Source organism: Astyanax mexicanus, chromosome 19 (genome assembly GCF_023375975.1).
Source record: "Astyanax mexicanus isolate ESR-SI-001 chromosome 19, AstMex3_surface, whole genome shotgun sequence".
Taxonomy (NCBI): Eukaryota; Metazoa; Chordata; class Actinopteri; order Characiformes; family Acestrorhamphidae; genus Astyanax; species Astyanax mexicanus.
This window is the reverse complement of record NC_064426.1, coordinates 35113612-35131057: the sequence shown is the minus strand read 5'-3', so window position 1 is coordinate 35131057 and position 17446 is coordinate 35113612.

Genomic DNA, 17446 nt, shown 5'->3' with positions numbered 1-17446 from the left:
TTTCTCACGCTTGCCAATCCATCGGCTGTATATTATAATGTACTCTCGTTGAGCCAATCAGAATATAGATTGCTCTGTTGTTAGGCAGACCTAGTCAAAGAGGGTGGAGTTTCAGCCAGAGTGTCAGGCCCGAAGAACTGAAGAAGAACAGCGTGCAGCCCCCCCGGTACAACTAAAGAACAACTGAGCACATCCACCACCACCACCACCCCCACCAATCTCACTCCCACCAAACTCCAAAACTCGAGAGCCCTGGTTGTAAATCTGTATGTTGCACTGAACTGTTACACTGCTTTATTTGTATTTAGTTCAGTAAAGTTCTCACACCTCATCCTCGTGTCTGTCTTGTTTTTTTTCTGCTTCAGTCCTCTGTTTTCCTGTTTTGTTTTCCTCCCCATGTGCTCCACTAGCACATGACCTTGTTTTGTTTTTGTCCTGTCTCCACCTAACCCTGCCATAGTCATTAGTGTTGACAACTTGACTTAACCCCGCCCCCTCGTTTTCTTCTCCAGGTGTTCCTCATGCTATTCAGGTATATAAGCCCCTTATGTTTCGATGTTTCTTGTCGAGTCGCGTGCTCCATGTCTGGTTAGGGCAGAGTTTCCAGATTCACAGTTTTCCTGCCAAACAGGGCTTGTTTGAAAATCCAGTCGTGGGTGAAAATTCATGGGTGGTGGGTTTTTTCTGCTACTTTTTTTTTTTTCTGCAAAAAAATTATAGTGGGTGTCGCCTAGAATGTTACGTCAACACAGCGGGCAAACGTGCACAAGTCGACACTAAAATCAATCTTCCTTGGAACCCAACAACAAGAACACAGAGAACATACTGACATAAGGGAGGACAGTGTGAGAAGGAGTGCAGGGGAGAGATCCCAATGTTAGTACGGGAAAGAACAGAAACAAGTGAGTAAAAGTCAGTTTCTTTTTTTTTTTTTTAGTAATTATGTTACTTTTAAATCAGAGGTCACTAATAGGCAGACAACGGTCCGGGTCCGGGTCCAGACCCAAACGTTGTCCCATGCGGACCCAAACCGCTAAACTACTGAGAAGGATTTAATTGTATACATGCTTTGTGGCGCAGTAAAATCACAGACCAATCACGTGTGGTGTAAGATTACCAAATCTCTCCTCTGCCAATCAGATCTGTGCAGACGCGGTATGAAAAAAAAATAAAATAAAATAAACACACCGCTCCTCACACGGGATCGAACCCGTGTTTGTTGTCAGGGTCGCGGTCCCGCTGCTCCGGCTATTAAATTGGGACGCGGCCGTGAAACAAATGCCTTTATAAGGAGATAGGGAGCCCGAGAACGGGTGGAAAAACGAGAACGGGCAGAAACTAAAGTCACGCCGAGCGCGACAGAGAGAGAGTCAGGGGAGGAATGTAAACAAAATCTGGCCAGAGAGGCATTTTTTATTATTATCATATTTTTTTTCATCATAGTTCAAACAACCTTACAGGATACAGCACTGAATCATAACACAAGTTAAAAATCAGTCCGGACCTGGGCCTATCGAAATGTTCTCTAACTGGACCATACTAAATCCTAATTAAATACCCCTGTTTAAAATGTTCTTGACTGGGATATAAAACTGTTATAAAATAACTAATAAACACTAATGTTACAATATTCCTAATGATTATTAAAGATAGGTGCACTCATGTCTATGTTACCTTCTGGCTTTTTCCCTTTAGTCAGAGAGTTTGCAGAGAGTCAGGTCTACAGGAGATCTGATCCTGATCTGTTCACATTCTCTGTGCTCTACTAGCTTCTTATTACTAGAGTTAGATTCTTTGCCCAAACCCGACCTGACCCGAGGCCCAACCCGAAATCGGGTCGGTTCGGGCTGAGATTTCCCACCACATTCCTCGGGCCGGGCTCCAGAAAATAGTCTGAGATGTAGGCATGTGTTTTTTAATTCTATTTTTATTTTTAAATAAAGCTCTGGTGTGATAATCACAATGTTGCTAAGTAACCAATTATTATTGTTAATGAAAACAAACCAAATAACAAAAACTGAAAGTGAAAAAAACTAATATATTTATAAGCGCTGTTTTCACTCCCGCAGTTGTACAGCGGGGGGGTGTTGTGCCGATTCTGTCCGTGAAGCGGGAGTCGGATTTAGCAGGGAGTCGGATTCGGCACAAGCGCGGCGGCACCTCGTGGTCCGCGGTGTTAGTTGTAAGCGCTTGTGCTAGACTCAAAATACGACAGAAAACACTGAGGGAGCTGCTGAATTATGTATGGGATTAGAATATGAGCACGAGGAGATAAAAGAGAACCTTTACCTGTGAGTAACTCATACACCAGAACACGCAAATCTCTCTCTCTCTCGCACGTGAACTCCTCCGCGTTTGACCTGCAGCACTGTGTTTAGCTGTTCCTAAAAATAATTTTAATTAAATAATAGTTCTATGCGTCTATGTTTCAGTGTTAATTAACATAATTCTGATCATATTTCGCTCATTTAATCAGCCCGAAACAGACAGTTTATGGGGCGGGGCGGGTCGGGTCGGGATCGGGCTCATAATGACAGTTTATGGTTCGGGTTGGGTCGGCTCAGGCAGAACGTGCACGGGCTCGGGCTGGGTCGGATTTTTTGGGCCCGATCTAACCTCTACTTATTATCACCATAATTAGTATATATCAGAACAGACATCGGAACCTAGCAGGCTTTATATTAACTCATATTAATCCAAAAATGGATAATGAAGTTTAAAAAGGTAAAATGAGAGGTGATGAACTTCTAGCTTTTTGCCTTCCGCTTTCACCTTTTCGCCCCTGATTTACACCGTGACGGTTAGTCGCTATCAAATCACACGCTTCTGAAACACAGGGAAGCAGGGGAGATGAGCAGAGAGATGAAAAGAGAGGGAGATTAAATGAGTGTACTTTTCCTGTCTTTCAAGCCTCTGCTGAGGCACAGCCTCATTATGGAGTTAGAAAGCAGTGTGTGTGTGTGTGTGTGTGAGAGAGAAAGCGTGTGTGTGTTAGTTAAGCTAGGAAAGAGCTAATGCGTAACGTTCAGTGTTTTCACTCCAAGTCGTGACTATAAATGATCAAAATATTTACCGTGGCCTGTGACTCCAAACGTGAAGCTCCAGCAGCGTGATCGCCAAAATTCTTCAAATTCATTTACTCACAGCTGTTCAGTCCCAGTACCCAGAGTTTAGCTCCAAACCAAATCTAACACACCTTATCCAGGCATTTAAAGCCTGTAGGGGGCATATAAATACTAGGACCAGCTGTGCTGGACTTGATCTGTCCAAGTGCTAAGTCTCCAAGACCAAAAACAACACAAAGTGTACCACTACAATAAATGCAAACACTTAAACACATTAAAAGTACCATAGTTTCGTAGTTTTTGCACTATAAGGTGCACTTAAAATCCTTTAATCTTCCCAAAAATCATCAATGCGCCTTATAATTTAGTGCATCTTATGTATAAATTCTACTAGTCAGGTTGTAAAGAGCAGTAAAGTCACTCCATTGAAGTACAGATTTATATAGGAGATTCAGTGAAGTTTCTCCAGCACCGAGGCTGGAGCAGTGTTATTATTAGCCACTAACCACACCAAGTTCAGTTCAGATGTGAGTATTATCAGCCTGTAGCCTGCTCCAAACCCTGGCTAGCACTGCTGGAGCAGCGTTAGCATTAGCTGCTAAGTGCTAGCTCTTTTGCTATTCAAAGGTGAGTATAAGAACTTGAACCCAAGACCCCAGCACTGGGAGGCAATCATGTTAACCACTAAGCCACCATGCCATCCATATGCATGTGGGGCCTCCTGCGTTGAATGTGCATGTGATTTCTGTCAGATACTTTTGTCTATTTGCATGGACAATTCTAGCCAGATGCTGCTGCTCACAATCATTACCACTAGACCACTTAAAAATTATGAGTTTCTTTGATTTTACCACATTGAAAACCTCTGGAATATAATCAAGAGGAAGATGGATGACCACAAGCCATCAAACCAAGCTGAACTGCTTGAATTTTTGCACCAGGAGTAAAGGCATAAAATTATCCAAAAGCAGTGTGTAAGACTGGTGGAGGAGAACATGATGCCAAGATGCATGAAATAAACTGTGATTAAAAACCAGGGTTATTCCACCAAATATTGATTTCTGAACTCTTAAAACTTTATGAATATGAACTTGATTTCTTTGCATTATTTGAGGTCTGAAAGCTCTGCATCTTCTGTTTTCTGTTATTTCAGCTATTTCTCATTTTCTGTAAATAAATTCTCTAAATGACAATATTTTATTAGGGATTTGGGAGAAATGCTCTTGGTAGTTTATAGAATAAAACAACAATGTTTAATTTACTCAAATATATATATATATATATCTATAAATAGCAAAATCAGATAAACTTTAGAAACCAAAGTAGTTTCTTATTTTTTTCCCTAAAGCTGTATAACGGGCTATAGGGATAAAGTAGTAGTAATTGTTCCTGTGGTTTGGTGTTCATGCGTAAACCGCGGGTCAGAATTAAGCCGTAAGTATTAATGAGTCCCATTATATTTGGAGTAAAACCAGTGGAGTCTAAAATAGAGACTAGAGCTATTCTCAGTGGGTTTTGTGGTCTAGTTATTTTCAAAGCTAAATCATAAAGAAGCAACCAGAACCGAGAATCCTAACTGAGGCTAAATTCATAGAAATAATCCTGTCTGGAATACACCTTCCTCAAATCTATCAATATCCCCCCCAATCTACGAGCCCTGGGAATCCTGAGGTGTGTAATGGGCGCAGGAGAGAGGAAGTGTGTGTAATTGTGTGTATTGCTCTGCTTTAGTGGCTGTGATGTGTGGAAGGGAGGTGATAGCTGAAGCGGAACCCTCCTGTCTATTTGCTGGGGGACTGAGAGACACTGGAGGATTTAAGAGGGATTTTAATCACGGAGTGCCACTGTATGACACACACACACACACACACACACACACCTCCATTCCTGTAGTGCACAGTCACTGTTTTCCTGCACCTGAGTCGCATCATTAGCTAATTAGTGCAATGAGTGAACTCTTGTTGAACTGAATGAAGTGTTAGAAAAGAAAAAAAAAAAAACACTAAAAGCGGTGCAGTGCAGCCACACTTCACATTTACGCATGATTTCATAAAAGTAGCTAATTAAGGCAAAAAAGGAAGAAATGTAGTCAAAACTGCAGTTTATAGACTTTGGATTAATATCTCAAGTGACAAACATGCTTCTTTAGTTTCACTAAATGATTCTCATAAGATAAAAGATGCATGTGGAAGTATTAGGCCAGTGCTTCAGTCAATACTTGTTCAGTTCCTAATACAAATTGAGGAGGAAATAGGGTAACATTTTTAAAAAAATATTTCTTTATGGACACTGAGATTTGTAGTAAGGGATTTCCTTGGGTCTTCTAGCTAACACAGTTCCTCTGGTCTTAAGGGCGTTTTCTCACCAGCACTATTTGGTCTGGTTAAAACGAACTCTGGTCTGTTTGTAACTTTAGTGCGGTTCGATTGAGCAGGTGTGAAAACAGTAATCGCACTCAGGTGCGGATCAAACGAATCTCCTTCACTAGGTGGTCTCGGTCCGGTCCCAAACGAACTCTGGAGCGGTTCGCTTTGGTGAGAACGTGGGGACGCACAAAGGGGTGGGACAATTGGATAACCAAATTGGGAGAAAATGGGGAAAAAAAATCTGAAATAAATCATAAAAATCCAAAATCATAAAGAATTTTCTCGTTTTATTTACTTTTTTCGTATGTTTATATTTACTCCCACGCCAGACAGCTCTGACCAATCAGAGGACAGATCGTGCTCGCATGGTTTATTGGTGTGCATTTTGGTGCGTTTACTTTTAGGTTTGTGAGAAACCAAACCAAACAAAGGGAGAAAACGCTCCAAGTGAACAAGCTCATCAACTGATTCGGACCAGAGAAACGAAATACAGGTGTGAGAAACACAGTTTCTCTGCTCTTTAAGCTTAAACATAGTTATCAATAGACAATTAGAAGTGTCATGTGATGCATTGAAGAAACGTATTTAAAGACTCTGTACATTTAAGTTTGGGGCAGGCAACAGGGAGACGATTTGAGTTGAGTTGATATGGCTGTGCCGTAACCTACAACCTACCAACCTGTACACCGCTGAACGTCAGAATCTTATTTTCTTTGGTAATGGTAGTAGATAATTAGAGAGTGTTGGGCTCTGAAAAACAGTCCCGACAAAGTCTATATAGTTTATGAGCTCCACATTTTGAACTGAATTACTGAAATAAAGCACATTTTTTTATGATATTCTATTTTTTTTATTCACCTGTATGTCTATCCCATGCCCATCACATGGTTTGCTTTTTTTTCCAACTGAATTCTCAAATCTAAAATGAGTGGGAAAATAGAATTAAGTTAAAGTAGGATTAAATTGTACTTTTAAAAAATCAAATATGGCAAAACAATGTCCAAACAATGTCTGTCTTTGTTTTTACAGAGATAACGTCCACTTTTCTAAGAGTTAAACCTGCCCTTGGTTTCTCAGTCTTTACTTTTCTTTTTTTTTTGCCACTCTCCTGTCCTCCCTCGGCTCACTCTCTATAGTTCTATTTACCCGTTTATTAAAGAGCTAGCTCTCTCGTCGCTTAATGAGCCCTGTGAGGAGATGTGTTTAGCGGGAAATCTTACAGCACTTCATGCTTCCCTCTGCTGAAAACTTTTATTGAGATGCAGATTTCAGTTTCCAGCAGGACTTGGCACACTGCCCGCACTGCCAAAAGTACCAATTGGTCTTATATAATATTATAATTTTCTGAGACACAGATTTTTGGGCCATAATCATCAACAATAAAATAAATAAACGCTTAAAATAGATCACTCTGTGTTTAATACATCTATATAATATATGAGTTTCACATTGTGAACTGAATTACTGAAATAAAGCAACTTTTTTTTTGGATTCACCTGTATGTCTATCCCATGCCTATCACATGGTTTGCTTTTTTTTCCAAATCTAAACTGAGTAGAAAAAAAGAATTAGGTAAAATTAGGATCAAATATGGCAAAACAATGTCCAAACAATGTCTGTCTTTGTTTTTACAGAGATAACGTCCACTTTTCCACTTTTCAGAGAGTTAAACCTGCCCTTGGTTTCTCAGTCTTTCCTTTTTTTTTTCCACTCTCCTGTCCTCCCTCGGCTCACTCTCTATAGTAGTTCTATTTACCCGTTTATTAAACTGCTAGCTCTCTCGTCGCTTAATGAGCCCTGTGAGGAGATGAAGTCTTCACTCAGCGGAGAGAGGAGAGAGAGAGCGAGAGAGAGAGAGAGAGAGAGAGAGAGCGTGAGAGAAGGGAAAGTAAAGGGGAAAAGAGGCCAGGCTGCTAACCTTGAGAGACTGCAACCCTGGGAAATGCCACAAAAATATAAAACACAGCCCTTTCACAGGCTTGTTTAAGCAGAATAAATCACCACACACACACTCTTACACACACACACACACACACACACACAGTGAGTGTGAGTAGATGTACAGAGTGGGGAAAGGAGCAAGGACGCTCGTTCTCTCGCTCCCTCTCTCATTCTCTTTCTCTCTCTCTGGTGTGGTGGATGATGAGTTGTGCTTCATTAAGGCGGTATCTCTCGCCCGCGTTTCGGAGCACTGGATGCAGTCACAGGGGAAATACACAGCCAAATGGCACGCATCTCTTAATACACTCGCCGGCCTCTCGCGCCCAACACACAACACACACCGCTCGCGCTGCCAGTGTGAGGGAAACACACGGCCCTGCCGCACACACACAAATACTGCACACTGCAGCAGCCCTGCCAACTCCTTATTAAACGCCTGTGTATGAGAATACATCTTCACTCTTCACTGTCCAATGAAAAAACAGTATCTTCAAAATAGTAAGCTTACAGGAGAAAGAAAAAATCTTCTCGGCTATGGGCTCCAAGTGGTCCAGCAGACTAAAGCGCTGCCACTATGTTCGGGAGATCGCTGATTCGAATCCCGTTCATGTAGCTTGCCATCAGCTGCCGGAGCCCTGAGAAAGCACAATTGGTCTTGCTCTCTCTGGGTGGGTAGATGGCGCTCTTTCCCTTCATCACTCCTAGGGTGATGTCGGTCAGCACAAGGCTGCGTCTGTGAGCTGATGTATCAGAACCGAGTCGCTGCGCTTTCCTCCGAGTGCGCTGTGATGCTACTCGGCAATATATAACTTGTTTTAACAGTGCAAAACGCCCAATAATGAAACCACACATCATACAGCAAGGTGTGTGTACAACAGGTGTGTGTGAGTGTTTGTGTTTAAAATAATCAGTAGTACAGTTTGATTAAATATGAGTAAGCAAAGACGTAAAGCTGCAAAAAGCCCTGCTGGAGCCCAGCCTTGCTGTGTTGAAAGCTAGGCTAGGTTAAGCCATGCAGCTGTGATCCATCATGGTGACCATAAGGCAGCTAAAAAAAAAATACAGAAGAACTTACAGCTCTGTAAAATAATAAGAGACCACTAAATCATGATGTTTTTCCTAGATTTTACCAAATTGAAAATAATCAAGAGGAAGATGGATGATCACAAGCCATCAAATCAAACTAAACTGCTTGAATTTTTGCACCAGGAGTAAAGCAGCATAAAGTTATCCAAAAGCAGTGTGTAAGACTGGTGGAGGAGAACATGATGCCAAGATGCATAAAAAAAAACTGTGATTAAAAACCAAAGTTATTCCACCAAATATTGATGTCTAAAAACTTTATGAATATGAACTTGTTTTCTTTGCATTATTTGAGGTCTGAAAGCTCTGCATCTTTATTATTCCATACATTTTTCATTTTTTGCAAATATATGCTGAAAAAACAAATATTTTATGTGGAATTTGGGAGAAATGTCTTCCGTAGTTTATAGAAGAAAAAACAATGTTTATTTTACTCAAACATAAACCTATAAAAAGCAAAATTATTGAAACTGAAGTGGTCTTTTCATTTTTTCTAGAGCTGTATCAAAATGGCATGCCGAAAGTCGCATAAATTAATCAGGTAACCTCAGCCTTGAGAATGCCCACACCTGTAACAGTTGGGAGGTGTTTTCTTGTGCTTCTTTAGCTTCCATGGGAAATGGCCAATGTGCCATGATGCGTAGCATGACGGTGTAAGCTTCTGTTGTTGAAGTATCTCTCTGGCTAAGTTCCTGCAGACTTTGTGATAAATGTAGATTGCTGATGTTGTGAGGTGTTTTCTTGTGAGGCTGAACCAAAGTGCTCATGGCAAGGCAACGTGAATTATCAGACCTTGAGTGATCGGCCTTATTCTGTGTGGGAAATGAGCAATTCCGTATTCAAATATATCACAGAAGGCATTACCACTCGCAGTGGACAGTGAAGTGCAGTTGGGTGGTTATGATCGTGACCGGCAGAGTCTGTCTAGAACTGTCGATGTGAACAGACATGACATTTGACAGTAATTTTGCCAGAAATTACTTCAACAGCACAGCTTTCTTTAGCTACCATGGGAACTGGCCAGAGCGCCACGATTCACAGAATGTCAGTGCAAGCCTCTGTTGCTTACGTAGTTAAATCATCTCTCTGACAGAAAGTGATCTGAGTTTGTAACGTTTTCCAGCTTCACACCTCTCTATAGGAACAGCTTTGTGAGTATAGAGGCTTTGTGTGTCTCTCTTAATTGCTTTTTCACCTCTAAAAACCTGCTCTTCCTATATCATCTCATCTCTTTAATTTATACACCTTTTGCCAACAAGCTCTTGTGTAAGGCATTAACACATACTTTTTATCACTTATCACTTACTCATTTTATCACTTTCTTTTTCTAAAGCCTGCACCTTGATTGTTGACTCTGTTGGCTCAGTAAAAGACAGAAAAAGTAAGCAACAATTCTAACCATTTATTAATTTTTTTAGATTGTGTCTAATGTGGCGTCACATTGTCAAAAGTCGTGGGTGCGAAAACATCATGTATAAAAAAATTTACCTGCGAGTTTTAACATTTTGTGTGAGTAAATTTCCATCTCACAAGCCCAACTGTGAAACTGATAAACAAGTGCGCTGAAAAAAAATTCACCCTCAAGCTTAATTTTTCTCTTTTATTTTTTTAAGTGTTTAAGTTTTTTTTCTTCTCGAGTTCACAGTTGTGCCCATGCGCTATGCTCATTTCCTGCAGCTGCTCTTTTTGCTCAATTGAGGCTTTTCAGCTGGAGTGTAGAAAGGGGAGTTTTTGACAGTTTGGGGGCAGGGTCAGGGTCATCTCCCTCAGCAAATACTATTGGCTGATATAAATCGTGAAGTGTATCCAAGCCTTAAAGTGTAACACAACATGCTAGACTTCTCGGCACGGAGTTGTAGAGGTTCCTAGGTCTGGCTGCTGCATAATATGCATAGATGGCAGCATTTAGGGTGCTGAGTGGTCAAGTGGTCTAAAGTGCTGCCACTATGATCAGGAGGTCGCTGGTTCAAATCCCTGTTATGCAGCTTGCTTGCCATCAGCTGCCAGAGCCTTGAGAGAGCACAATTTGCCTTGCGCTCTCTCTCTGGGTGGGTAGATGGCGCTCTTTCCCCTCATCACTCCTAGGGTGATGTCGATCAGCACAAGGCGTCTGTGAGCTGATGTATTGGAACCGAGTCGCTGTGCTTTTCTTCCGAGTGCGCTGGCTACTCGCCAATGCTACATTAGTTTGGCCTAGCTGAATTCGAAAATAAACCTTAGCATTATCCTGCTGAAATAGTTGAACCAAAAACAGTTGGACTACTGGTTGCAGGACCTTATTAACGTAACATTGAGCTGTTAAAGAGCCTGTAATGAAGATCTTAGATGACCTAAGCTGTCATTGTGCAAAATTGCACCAAACACCACGACACCAGGCCTTCTTGACAACAAACTGTTCATCTTAACGCTGATCGTGGTGCTTCCACAGATTTGTTAGTCATCTCCACCAAGATAAAAGCAGCACTTTAAACTGAAGATCATGAACCTTTACCATTCTGCTTTTGTATTGGTGGAGATGATGAAAAGATTTTATTACTGGTTAGCCACATCAGCTTTGTAGCATTAACTCAGGAATAAAGTTTTTTTTACAACCATTACCCACTCAACACTGGATGTGTGAGTGATTATATTTGATGCTATAGGAAAACTCTTTGGGATGTTGACTGATGTCAGAAACACTATTAATGTAGCCACTGGCTAAATTATGGCTGGAAGTTCTCGTAATGCTTAAATCAGAGTCAGTTTAAGGATAAAGCCCCGCCCTTCAACAAAAATCATCATTATCAATCATATTACTGCTTGCACTGTGAGGGGTGGAAAAGAGAAAGCAGAAAAATCTATTTCTTTTTTGGGGATTATTGAGCCAAAGACTACAAACTTATCATAGGTTTTTTTTTTTATCAGATTCTATTAGTGATTTAAAATATGTTTTTGAAATGGCAATCTGTCCATCATTTTAGAGTATTTGTCTTTTTTAATTTTCATTTTATTTCCTTTTTATTTAATTTTTTTTTCCCCATTTTACATGGCAAATTTCACAACCCACTCATTAGAACTCACCCTATCATCAGTAAGGCCCCAGCACCAGGAGGGTGCATGTGAACCTGTGAAGCCAGACTCCGCCTCTTTTTGAACTGCTTAAACTTGGAGGAAAGCACAGCGACTCTGTTCTGATACATAAGCTCACAGACGCAGCCTTGTGCTGATCCACATCACCCTTTAAGAGTGATGTGGGGAGAGAGAGCACCACCTACTGTACCCTCTCAGAGAGAGCAAGGCCAATTCTGCTCTCTCAGGGCTCCGGCAGCTGATGGCGAGCTACATGAACAGGATTCGAACCGGCGATCTCCTGATCATAGTGGCAGCCTGCTGGATCACTCCAGGTCTTATATGAGTGGAGATAACTTTCTGGTGGTGTTTCCTATGAAGTGGCATAGTGGCATTGCTAATTTTTGACTATACCATTCCTTCCTTTGAGAGCATGTTCTATAGGTATAACCATGTAAACATTTTGATGATGCCACAGTAAAAAAAAAAGAAAAAGGAAATAAAAACAGCAGCAGCAGAAGGTTAAATGTTGTGAATGTTTTTTTTTTTATACACGTGAGTTTGTGCATTAGACTGTGCATTAGTTTCCACACAAGCTCAGTGTTGCTAAATCAGGGGTGATAATCGTTTTATAGCACAGTACAATTTACATAATGTGTTTGTTCTTTTTTTTTGTCGCCGCTTCACTTTTTTCCTGTAGAAACAGAGATGTTGGCGCAGTTGCTATGGAACGGAAAGCGGAAAGCATCCTGGCGTCTCATTAACACAGCGGGTTCAGAAAGGTTGAATCATTTTCTCACTTCTGGGCGAAAACAATAGCCTGGTATTGAAAGCTGACAAGTGTATTAGCGGGACCCAAGAAGTCTAAATTGATCCAATAATGACTACACCTCATTGATATTTATTAAGCATCAGCAGCCGCTGATACACCACAGCGTACACACACTCACACACTCTCTCTCTCTCGCCACACACACACACACACACACATATCCCCAGCATTCCGTCTCGCTCCATATATCTCTGTCCCTCTCTCTTTCCCCAGCTGTCTTGTCCGCCTCTCTCGCTTGGTCTTTGTGTCACTTTCTATCAGTCCATCCCTCCCCTTTTTCACCTCAATATCCATCTATCTTTTCTCTCTCAAGGCCTCGGCATCCGCCATTCATCACCAGAGCAGGAGTGTGTGTGTGTGCGCGCGTGTGTGTCATGTTGGGAAATGTGTGTAATGTGTCAATACTACAGGAATGATAGACAATCAGGCATGCAGGAGTGTGTATGCGAATGCAGTGTGTGTGTGTGTGTGTGTGTGTGTGTGTATTTATAGTGCTTTTAAAACTGTCACAGGCAATTGTGCTGTGCCCTTTCTGCAGCAGCGTCACGTCCTCCCTCCCCTAAATTCCCTCTATCTCTCTCTGACTCCGCTAGCAGGACATATACCTCTCTCTCGCTCGCTGAGGGAATGACAGGGACACAGAGGCGCTCGAGCTGTTTACAGCTTTGACCTGCCGTACCTCCATAAAGAGACAAAGAATGATGGAGGGGAAGAGGAGAGAGAGAGAGAGAGAGAGAGAGAGAGAGAGAGAGAGAGAGAGAGAGAGAGAGAGAGAGGTTGTGTGGTCCAGAAGGGGCAAGGAGAATGAGACAGAGGAAGAATATTGAAAGCACGTAGATAGATAGATGGACGGACGGACGGACAGATAGATAGATAGAGGAATGGCATTAATAATTGACATTAATCTCAATAAATGCTTTAAGTTACAATATCTTTATTTGGAATTTGAGACAAATGTTGTCTGTAGTTTATAGAATAAAACAATAATGTTGATTTTACTCAAACCTATACCTATAAATAGCAAAATCAGAGAAACTGATTCAGAAACTGAAGTGGACTTATTTTTTTCCAGAGCTGTATATTTTAGTATATTGTAAACTTGTATAAATTGAAATAAACAGAAGAACTTTTAAAATATGTCGATTTATAAAGCCTTTGTCTGTAGTAAAGCAGTGCTGGAACAGATCGTGTTAGTGCACTCTCTACTGCAGCATTTACACACGTAGACACAGCACACTCACACTTTCATCATAATAACTAGAAAAACATAAAAAACATAGAGAACTCTGTAACTATTAAAAGTAGAAGTCTTTGATTTAGAGAAATTACAAAAGAAGCCAGATTGCAGTGAGTGAGTACTGTCTCCTACACATCAAAAGACTGTTGGAAACTGGAGAAAACTGCTACAGGGAGAGTCTGGTCTGGCTGACCCACATGGCAACAGCTTCAGCTCAGCTTAACACTGGACTAAGTCTCAGTTTCAGCAGTGAAGAGTAGAATTACAGGTCTTACAGGTAAAGAAGTGCAGTAAGAAATGCCTTGTTAAGATGAGAAAATAAAAAAACAGCTTGTCTGAGCCATACAGCACTGCTACTAAAAAACAGGGGTGTTCTAAAACGTTTGGCAGGTAAATACACAAGCACACACACACAAAAAAAGACATCAAGTCATGAGGTGGGAACGCAGGATTAGAAAAGTCATGATTAGTCTGTTACATTTAATCACTTCATTAGAAAATAAACTAATCAGCGGTGATTAGCTGACTTCGTTGAGTAAACTGAGACATGCTTGATCTGAGAGAAGTGGCAAATCTTTAAATGAGAGGGCAAGTCTGGCCAAACTGTGGTGTCTGCTGCCTACAATCTGGTTGCACATTTGACAAAATGATAAACACACTTTGGCTTTATTTTTTTTTAGAACAGAAGGTATTGGAGCACCATACACCATGGAGTGTAAAATGGTAAAATCTTACCAAAACCACTTGGAAATTTATTTATTGAGGAAAGTTATCCAGTATTGTCTGAAAAAGGTTTTAAAAACCATTTATAAAGGGGTGTAACTCCACCAATCCACCGTCAGATCGACTGTATATAAATGTACATCTACCAACAGCGATCATGGAAGGACCATGGAAAGATGTGTAATAGTCTGTGAAGACACCAAGGTAACTTCTAAGCCAGGGGTGTCCAAACTATGGCCCATTTGCGGCCCGTTTCCTTTTTTGGAGCGGCCCGCGAGGTATTTTAGAAATAGAATGAAAGTTGGCCCGCTGTTAAGCAGTTTTTTATAATGTGAGATTCAAAGTTTGAACGCTAGGTGTCAGAAAAGAGCCAAAGAGTCTAAAAGCGGAGACGGTGCGCATTTCTAACGCAAAAAATCAGGGCAAAGAGTCTAAAAGCGGAGTGCGCATTTCTAGTGCAGAAAAACGGGCCAAAGAGTCTAAAAGCGGAGAGTATGCGCATTTCTAGAGCAGAAAAACGTGCCAAAGAGTCTAAAAGCGCAGAGAGTGCTCATTTCTAGCGCAGAAAAACGTGCCAAAGAGTCTAAAAGCGGAGAGAGTGCGCATTTCTAGCGCAAAAAAATGGGGCAAAGAGTCTAAAAGCAGAGAGGATGCGCATTTCTAGCGCAGAAAAACGGGGCAAAGAGTCTAAAAGCGGAAAGGGTGCGCATTTCTAGTGCAGAAAAACAGTGGACAGTGATAGTAAAGGATCTCCCTTCATTTCAAGGCTGGATTACTGCCACTTTTTAAGCCTGTTTTTTTTATAGCAAATCATCAAAGCAGAGTCCTTGCTGGCTCTGTAACTTGACTCACCACTAAACTTACCTTTATTACAAAAACTGAGAAGAAATGTGTGTTAACTTAACTATGTTTCTGCAGTTAATTCTCTTTTAATTGGCACAATCAACATTTTTGTTTCATTTTATGTCTATTTTGAAACATGCAGAATTAATGGTTTGTGGTCTGATCTAACTGATCTAAAATGATTAAATGGAGTAACACCCTCACAGTTTTCATAGTGTAAATAATACTGTAATATTTTACTACAAAAAAAATGGTTTTGTGTCATCTACATCTACACTTACAACCTGTATATGAGGCCTGTTAAGGGGTTAAAGTGCTCCTAGGTTCCCTTTACAGATACAAAAAAGTGGAATCTGCACTTTAAAGCTCCCAACACGAATTAAACGCACATTTCTGGACAAGCTGAGAGATATAGAACTCATTGTAGTAAAAGAAGCATGTGGACTTTTCAGTTCAAGATGTGAAACTCATATTATTCAGTTATTAAATTTTGCAAGTCAGAACACTTGCAGCCACTGACGGACTGTCAGAGCAGTGCTTCCCTCTGCTGACAACTTTTAGGGAGATGTGGATTTCATTTTCCAGCAGGACTTGGCACCCTGCCCACACTGCCAAAAGTACCAATTGGTCTTAAATATTATTTAAATTTTCTGAGATACTGATTTTTGGGCCATAATCATAAACAATAAAATAAATAAACGCTTAAAATAGATCACTTTGTGTGTGTAATACATCTATATAATATGTGAGTTTTATATTTTTAAATGATTTACGGAAATAAAATAACTTTTCAATGATATTCTAATTGTTTAAAATGCTCCTGTATACAGTGAAGGGGGCGGAGAGTAAAGTATGAAGGTGAAAGGTCAGAGAGGTTTTGTTAGACTCTAAGCTGTTTACTCTGGGTTACTTCTGATTTTTTTTTCAGGATTTTTAAATGATTTAGAGTGCACAAACCAGCCAGAGGTGCTCTGGATCTCTTCCTATTTTTATGTTAATGAAATAAAAAGGAATTAAATGAAATTGGAATAAAAACCCAAATGAAAATGAATGCAATATCGTTTCTTAACACTATATTCTAAAACCAAGCAAAAATAAATAAATAAATAAATAAATAAATAAATAAATAAATAAATAAATAAAAAACAGAGCAAACTGAAAACAGGGTCTTTCTTTTTTAAACTGCTGGAAATTGCAGCTTTTACTTTTGATAACAACAAGAAGGGCCTGTGATTGGTTGTTTGTTAAAATAAATACATTAATAATTATGTTCCTTCACTATAAGATTCTCATATTCAATTGTATAAGATATTGAAGATACATATCAGAAATGTATTGTAATTTTAACCCTTTTAAACCACAGCTTTTATTCAATGTCCTCTGTAGTGCACAACAGAACTTACCTCTGTCCATTTTCACCTGAAGTTCAGATTTACTGTTCAGATTAGTCTTTTCATCTTCCTGTTTTTTTTATATTTAGAAACAAAATTGAATATGAACAAAATTAAAATAAAATAAATAAATAACCTGTGCATTCTGACACCTAGTAACACCCCATGTCCACTACAAGGAACATATGATTCCCCCCCCCAAAAAAAAAACCAAAAAAAGAAAAAGACTATTGGTACCACTTTATAATAAGACTACCTTTATAAAGGGTTTATAAATGGTTTACAATTAGTTTATTAATGGTTACTAATGAGGTTGTAAATGCCTTAAAAATCATTAATAATCAGTTATAACACATACGTAGAAAGGGCAACAATGACCTGTTGTTTGCCAAGTAGTCAACCCACAGCCATCTATATTTTTGCCCTTTCTATGTATGTGTTATAACTGATTATTAATGATTTTTAAGGCATTTACAACCTAATTCGTAACCATTAATTAACTAATTGTAAACCATTTATAAAACCTTTATAAAGGTAGTCTTATTATAAAGAGTTACCAGACTATTATTATTTTTCCCCTATGTATTTTTTTACTACAGTACAGTTTTTTGAAAAAATAAAATATCTAATATAATAAACTTTTTTTTTTTCTGTGTTTCATGAGATTAAAAAAGTCTTAAATTGAGCCATGAAAAGTAAGACTCGAATCCAAACTCCAGAAATGACTGGAGATCTGCTCAGACTGAAGATGTGTGCTATAAATTAGGTACACTGTGGGCATGTGTGCAGCCTGGGATAAGAAAATAAGCGCTGACGACATTGTTTGGTTCAGTCTTATTTCTTCCAGCCTCTAAATTGCTTTTGCCAGACGACAAGGAAGGAAGGAAGGAAGGAAGAAAGAAAGCGCAGAGAGTCCT